The following is an 8,405-nucleotide window of genomic DNA, read 5'->3' as shown; positions in this document are numbered from 1 at the left end:
GGAGCGGGCGTTGGGCGGGCGGGGACCCCGAGCTGCCCAGCCCGGCCGAGGCGGGCCGCGCGCTGCCCTTCTGAGGGTGCAGCTCCCCGCTTCACAGCAAGGTTGGTTTGCTCCCGTTTGGTTGCTAGAAGAGTGCGCAAAAATCTCCATTTCATGTGCCTGAGAACAGTAGCTCCTTTTAGGTCTGTTAAAGACGGCCTTTTTTAGCCCAGCCCGGCCGAGGCGGGCCGCGCGCTGCCCTTCTGAGGGTGCAGCTCCCCGCTTCACAGCAAGGTTGGTTTGCTCCCGTTTGGTTGCTAGAAGAGTGCGCAAAAATCTCCATTTCATGTGCCTGAGAACAGTAGCTCCTTTTAGGTCTGTTAAAGACGGCCTTTTTTAGCTAAACCAAAAAACTAACACATTCCAAATAACTCGATTCACATGATTTAAAATGCAATCAGAAACAGGAGCATCAAATACAGCACCCCATACTGCTAACGATAACTCCTACAAGACACTTTGAAACGAACCAAAAGACTAGGCATGGCAAATGTGATTTACAGTGGAGGCCATTTATCAGGCTGTCTCCCTACAGATACCACAACTTTGCCTCTCACCTTCATTTTCCGTCTCGTACCACCTTGCTGAAATGTAATCCAACAAACCAACCCGCTAATTTCTCTCCTGTACCAAATCACCTTAAAATGAACCCCTTGGGTATCAAAGATCCTGAAAAAATGAGTTTTTTTCCAGCCACAGGAGCCCCAAAAAACCCGAAGAAAGCCAGGTGTCTATCCCAGTTGAGTTTCTCTCTGCTTCCCCAGGCTCTCTGGACAGGCACACCATCCCCTGGACACGCAGGTAGCGCCAGGGGTTTGCTTCCCTGGGAGCTGAGGGCACGTGGGATGCTCAGACCCTGCAGCACAGCCCCTCTTCTGTCAGCCCGTGCCCCTGGCCAGCCTCCTCCCTAAAGCCTGGAGGACAAAAACCTCATCTGCTGCAAATGGGACACCTCTATGGAGAGCAAGCAGCATGGTCTGACTGTGAGTCTGAAAGCTTCAAAGATAATGAACTAAAACACCTAAGGCACAGTCAATAGAAAATAGAAGTTTGTACTTAACCATGTTTCCGTTGTTTGACGATCTCCTGTCGCTGGGCCACTGGTCCCTGATGTCCATGGCCAGAAGCCTCAGAAGCAACTTCAGACACGGTTCCAGCTCCCGCAGCCAGGGCACGGACGTTCCTGCTGCTGAAGGAAGGACTGTGGTCAACAGTGGGGCTTGGAGGCCCTTTTCTGCTGCCTGCTGAAACCGGACACCCGTATCTCCAACAGGTAATTTTTAGACAGATTTTCTATTAAGGCTCAAACCAAAAATTTTGGGATACTTTTTCTCCCCTTTTTACATGGGTGCTGTTCACACAACTGCTGCTCTCCAAGTCCATGTGCTTTTAGAACTTAAGAAACACCACGGGGATGCTAGTGTCCCATACTCCACTTCTGCTAGCGATTCCTCTTTTTTTAACCTCTTCTTCCTGAAAATACCCATTTTTTTTTTGTGGAGAGCTGCTGCACAGGGTGGCACAGCTGTCCCCAACAGCTCTCACTCATACCCTGCAGGGATTGAACCAGCAACGTGCACAGGGGCGACAGCCTGTGCCACCAGCATTGCACGAATGTAGGAGTGTTTTAAATTAATTTGGCTAATATAACTCTGTACTCACACACACTCCCCATGCCTGCACAGTGAAATAGTTTTGCTCAGAGTTCCGTCACCTCCAGACATGTGGGTCACTACCCTTTTCTTTTGTAAGGCCTACATAGAAACATTTCCACTTAAATATCACATCCCTATGTATTTCTCACACTTTAAATGGCCTGAAAGCTTAAGATAGTTTTTGTTTTCAAGACAAGCAGTGGTGAGCCACAAGAACACAATTTTTGAGATTATGGAAACCTCCCGAAAACTAGTTTCAGAAAACTGAAAGTAGCCAACATAACCTATGAAAATGGGATTGGGCAGCATTTAGAGAGATACGGCTACATCAAGCCAAGTGCTGTAAACATGCTTGGTGTGCAATAATTTAGAATCACAATAATGTCCCATTAAAAATACTCATTTTTAAAACTGAAATGCACTGTATAGCAAATACTAACTGAAGCATTCGAGTTTTTAAAACAGATAATGTAGAGAAGGCCATTAAAAAAATACAACCTCCATCTCTTTCTCAATAGCCCACAGAGGGAGATGTAAAGCAATTCCTAATAAGTGACTCAAAACAACCCAGCCACTGGCTGTGGCTTGCTTCAGTCATATATGAAGGTTTTCTTTCTTTAAAAAAGGTTAAAGAATTTAAGCTTGCAATAAATCCCTCCCCCTGAAATGTCAAAGCTGCAATTTCCTTCCCAAACTCAAGCTAAATATAACTGGTGCTGCACTGCTTTCTGAAGTCTACAGGCACAGGTATTTAGTGAGGGTAAGTGGCAAACTCAAATTCAGAAGTCCCATTGTATAGACTTTAACTAATGAATTGCTGTCCTGGTTTTGGCTGGGATAGAGTTAATTTCCTTCCTAGTAGCTGGCACAGTGCTGTGTTTTGGACTTAATATGAGAATAACCTTGATAACACACTGATGTTTTAGTTGTTGCTAAGTAGTGCTTACACTAGTCAAGGACTTTTCAGCTTCCCATGCCCTGCCAGCGAGAAGCTGGGAGGGGGCACAGCCAGGACAGCTCACCCAAACTGGCCAAAGGGCTATTCCATACCATATGACGTCATGCTCAGTATATAAACTGGGGGGAGTTAGCCAGGGGGCTGTGACTGCTGCTCAGGAACTGGCTGGGCATCGGTCGGCGGGTGGTGAGCAATTGCATTGTGCATTACTTGCGTTGTATATTCTTTTTATCATCATTATTATTTTCCCTTCCTTTTCTGTCCTATTAAACTGTCTTTATCTCAACCACGAATTTTACTTTTTTTCCCCGATTCTCTCCCCCATCCCACAGGGAAGGGGGGAGTGAGTGAATGGCTGTGTGGTGTTTAGCTGCCTGCCGGGTTAAACCACAACAACTGCTAATCACTAGAACAGTTTAAGTGGGACAAAATCAAATGGAACAGTTCAGGGTTTGTACAGAGAAGGAAGTATTTCTGAAGAGAAGACAAAGATATGAGAGGAAAGGAAAAAAGGAATAGAGAAAGAAATAAACAGCAGTAACAATTGTTTTGAAAGAAAGTTTATTTCCAAACTGAGAGCAAATAAGAAAGGGAACTACTGAATAAATATGTAACTATAACAAAATGCATAGTTGTTATATAAGGATTGCATTCATAGGCTCTACATATGTGCTGTTCTGAATTTCCATCAGTTGTTCTTTTGCTGTAGTTTGATGGGACCATAAACAGTTGTGTTGAAGAGATCATTTTCCCCCAGACTGCGCGTGGCAACTCGACTATCCTGTCCACCACGACAACCACTATAACTAGCATTAGGAGGCCTATAAACAGCCTAACTAAAAAGCACCGCATAGCCAGTTCCCTTAGTCAGAGAGCACATTAGCAATGGACATCATCACAAGAGGAAGAGAGGTGAGCGTGCAAGAGCTCTGCAGGCTTCCCCTGTGCCATACTTTATGAGCCAAACTCATCCCAAATTCTCTGAAGCTGATTAAATTGCACCTTTGAGCCTCTGCAGATCTTGCAAACTAGAGCCCCGATCCTCCAAATAGATGTAACAGCACGTAACCTGACGTCCAGGCAGTACCTGACTGATATTCCTACAAATTTGAGTGGTTTAAGGGTTTTCAGGATATTTGCAAAATTGGCTTCTGGTTTTCTTTAATACTTGCTTTTAAATTAAAAAAGTAAGTATATCAGTCTGGTGCACTGAAGATTTTGCTACCAGAAATACTTATCTGGGGCAGCACATGCTCACTGACAAACAGCTGCTTTTAACTAGGAGTTTTCAAGCTCAAGGGAAACCGTTGTTCCCTCTTTTGTGGGTAGCAGGGGAACCCAAATAATGATGAATGGGAAGGAAATGGAACAATGGCCAATTTGTCTAGCTGTTAGAGGAAACTGCCACAGAAGTGGGTACACTGCCATCTTGTCAGGATTTCCTGCACTTACAAGTTCACCTGCCGTTCCCCAAAAACACTTTGATCAAATTGGAAGAGTTCTACCAAAAACTAGATGAAACCCATTCTACATAAGCCAGCATAGTCATGAAACTATGATGAGTTCATCTTACAAGAAGGGTAAATGGAGTGAAAAAGCAGAAGAGGAGGAAGGTCAAGTTGCTTATATGAAAAACAGAAACACTTACAGCCACCTGTGCCAAGGCTGTTGCTGGAGAACCAAGAGCAGGGACAGATCTGTGCTATTCCCAGCTTTTCTCTTGGGTTCCAGCACATACCTAGGGACCAGCGTGCTTGTCACTGGTGCCAGTGATGGCATTCCAATGTTCACACAAGACTTGGCATATACAGGGCTAACAGGTCTCAGTGGTAGTGTGCCAACTGGGAGATGTCTCTGGGCCACTGACAGCTTAAAAGTGAACAGTTTAAAGATTATTTTATCTGGGATTGTGCTGCTAACAGCTGTTTTTCTTCATTACAAGGTCCAGAGTTGAATGGGTTCTCCATCAAAGGTGGACTTTGTGTCCAAAGACATGCCTGTAGTTGGTGCTGCCAGTCCTTTTACCCTTTTTAGCCAATAGTCTGCATGCAGATAGAGCATTTCTCAAGGATGTATTCACCCAGGAAGTGTAAATAGTAAGAGCAAGAGAACAAGGTGGAGAATAGAATGGGGAATTTGACAGCACGTAGGATGCCTCCCAAAGTATAGAGCAGCTTCTAGGCCCAAAATCTGGGAATTTAAGGGAAGATCTGAAGATACTCAAAAAGAAGTTATAATGTACAAGGTACATTAAAAAAGCACAGGTTTTGCCAAGCAGTCACGTACAATTAAATATTTCTCTGTGACTATGAGAGCACACACTCTTAACAGTTTTTAGTCACTCCCTTTTTGCCTGTACGTCTGCCTCTTAACACTTGAAATCTCTGCTTACAAAGAAAATGGCAAAAGAATCTGTTCCCAAGAGTTGTATTCAGATCAGAAATTTCCTCCAAAACATCCTAAAAGTTGAAGAGACAGAATGATTGCCATGATTGAAAACAGGTACAATTAGAATGCCCCATTCCTGTGCTGAAGTGAAGTTAAAACGATCAGAATAGAACAGAAGTCAAGATTTTGTATCTGCAGTTAAAAACCTCAAAATGTCTACTGCACAGAAACTAAATAGTCACTACTAGTTTACCAGTATCACTAGTCGTCTTACTTTTTCTCCTTCAGGAAACATGCAAAACCATAAAAGAAGTACTCAGCCTTTTTTCAAATTTACTACTATTCATTTTAATAATCCCTTATGCATATTGTTTAAGGTAAGACATTTTGCAAACATTTTTTAGAGATGCAGACAAAAAGATAAAAGTGTACTAAGAATTTCAAGAAGCTCATCCACCTTCCCATTAACACTATCCTCAGGAACCTACATACATTCAAAAATCTGTCTCTTACTGTCTTGAATATATCTGTTTAAAAACAAAAAGCAGCTAATCCTGTCTGTCCCACAAACCATTCTTGTACTTTCTGATTTTTAAGTCATTACAACCTATATTCAAATCTGAATTAGCTCTACACCAAAGGAAAAAGCCCACTGGAGATGTAGATTTGGAAGATTGTTGTGTCTCCAGGAGCCTTCTGCAGCCATGTGGTAGTTTGTTACGCCAGCACACCTGCCAGATGTTAGGAAGTCAGCCTCTTTTCCTTGTCTTGCCTCACTAAAGATATCTGCTCAGAAGCCTCTCAGCCAAATACTACAGAATCAAGCAGTAACATAATGGAGAGTCTAAAACTCGCCAGAAAAATAAGTAAAATACAGCAGCCAGTCAACCTAAAGGCTAGTGAGGGATTTAAACAAAGGAAAGGATAAAATGCTGGGGTTTTCACAGTAACATAAGACACTTTTTTGTTATAGAAAAAATTCCGCACAATCACTTGTGCCCTGAAAGTGTAAATGTTTTGCCATTCCTTTGAGTAAAATGCTTCAAATAATCTAAACAGAACAAAAATAATCCAAATAAAATCTCTTACTGCTTCAGAACCTGAGATGGATGGGATTTAAGGGGGTCACATTTCCATTAGAGATAAATACACAGACTGCGTAGCACAAAATGCTTGCTTGTTGATATAAGCTTGTATGTTTATTGGGATAATTAAAGTCTGCTTTGAATATAACCCTCAGTTGAAAAAGTCTAGCATCACATTCCTGATAGGGTTAGGTGTCAACCACTTACTGCTAATGGTGATGGTCTAATTAGATTGTTAGATTTTCCTTTGGCCAAGTGAACTTTACTAACAATGAAAAATAGCATCAAAGGAATGTCAAACTGCTGGTAACACCTAAGCTACATTTTAAAACACATAACACAACAAGGAAAAATGCTTCTTTCTATGCCTTATTTGGAGTGTAGTACACTATTTACGACACAAGAGCTGAAAGTGGCTTTTGATTTTTTGGTCTCTTGTCATAGGGGTCCAAACTTTGGAAGGTTTTTATCAATGGAGCAAAAAAATACTTCTGGGGGATCTGGTGTTCAAATATATACTGCTTTGCAAAAAAATAGGAGTACCTTATTATCAACAACCAGCTGGAGTTTGAATTTATGCATCTACAAAGACAAGGGATGAGTTAATTTGTATCTTTTTCAAGACAAAAATGATGCAGGCTGAATAAAAACATTTTTAAAGTTCCAAGCAACTGTAAAGTAATAGCTGAACAGGACACAAGTTACCCTTCTTTTCCTGTCTCGTAACGCCTTTCTGCTTAAGAAAATCAGTTTGCTTCCCACCCAACTATTAGTGAAATTTCATCTGTGCTACATTTGAAAATTACACAGAAAATTCTACAGAACATTTAATTGTTTTCATTCAGTGACAAACTAAGAGTGACTGGAATAGGTTTGTTATAGGCATTTCTGCATCTTGGCAAGCAGAAGCTATGGTCAACCTAAGGTGTGCAATCTGACTAAGCTCAACAGCTGTAGTGCTGAAGTTGCTAGATTCAGAAACACTCTTGATCACATACTTACTCCGTACCATCTTTTCCTGGTGGCTAAATACCGATTAAATAGCTTCCTGTCTCTGGGGAACGTTCCCTGACTCCGCACTCTGAGAAGTACACAGCATGCAGTGATTTTTCTGTATTGTAGTATGGCATGATCATCACAGAAACCAGAGCATCCAGTCAAACAAATTACTCCCAGCAGTATTTGAGGGGTTATGAGGGTTAGGAACTAGAGTAAAGTTTAGGAAACTGCCTTCCAAGCTCAGACATTTTGTTTATCTGGACTATCAGCCCTGTCCTTCTCTTGTGTGCTAAGCAGACACCACATGCCTTTTCTCCCACACTGTGCCTGAATATCTCTGGTATCGGTCAGCTGATCGGTTGCTGAGATTAATTATACCATCAGGGATTAGGGCTGTTTACAACTTGGTTGTCAGGCTTCAGGATTTACTCTTATAAAAACACACTCTTCCAGCGTCAGCCTATTCATGTGTGCTTTGGCATTAGCTCTTTAGGGTAAAAACTGTCCTATTGTTATGCGTAGTGTGTCTGGCACAATAGGTCATCAGCCTGGAGCACCGAAAATAATTGCCTCTCTCTTTTTACTATCAGGAGAGGCACTGAACTACAGTAAAGAAAAGCAAAGCCCACAGTGGTGAAAAACTGTAGAAACATTTAAAAGGGAAAAGTTGACTGCAAAGTCTAGAGAGGTTTTGTTTTTATTCCTTTAAGGGAGGAGTTGGTGTAGGCCTGGAATTCAAATCTGAAAGAATAATTGTGACTGGGAATGCTGGAAATGTGGGAGCCAATTTGTAAAATGAAGTGATATACTGAGTTGCTTTAGTGTATAGGATTCCTCTTTTACAAAGTATTTCCTTCTAGTGTGCCAAAGCATTCCCTTTGAGACAGAACTTTCAAAAAGAGGAGTAAAATCTATGGGGAAAGGATAGAGATTTCTACTGCCAAATGCCCAATCCTTTCTGTCATATTCTTTGTTTCCTCCTCCTGAAATCCTTTTCACTAATCTATCTAACCCGATTTTGTCCTCACTCATCTCCACTACAGGTCCTTCTGACACCAACATGGAGCATCAGCTTACCAAAACAGCTCCCTTCCACTCTGGTCTGAATGGAAGCAGGGCAGAAAATCACACAGATCTCTCCACCCTGAAAACAAGTCTATGATGAATACAGGCCTCACAGATAAGACGCATATAATCACCTCAGCTTCTCTTTAAACACTAAGCAGTCTAAGTCAGTCTGGCTTATTTATTCAGTAAGTTATGTTTTCCTTTATAGGGGTA

The sequence above is a fragment of the Pygoscelis adeliae genome, unplaced genomic scaffold (genome assembly GCF_000699105.1).
Source record: "Pygoscelis adeliae isolate BGI_AS28 unplaced genomic scaffold, ASM69910v1 Scaffold166, whole genome shotgun sequence".
Classification (NCBI taxonomy): domain Eukaryota; kingdom Metazoa; phylum Chordata; class Aves; order Sphenisciformes; family Spheniscidae; genus Pygoscelis; species Pygoscelis adeliae.
This window is presented reverse-complemented; position numbering follows the sequence as displayed.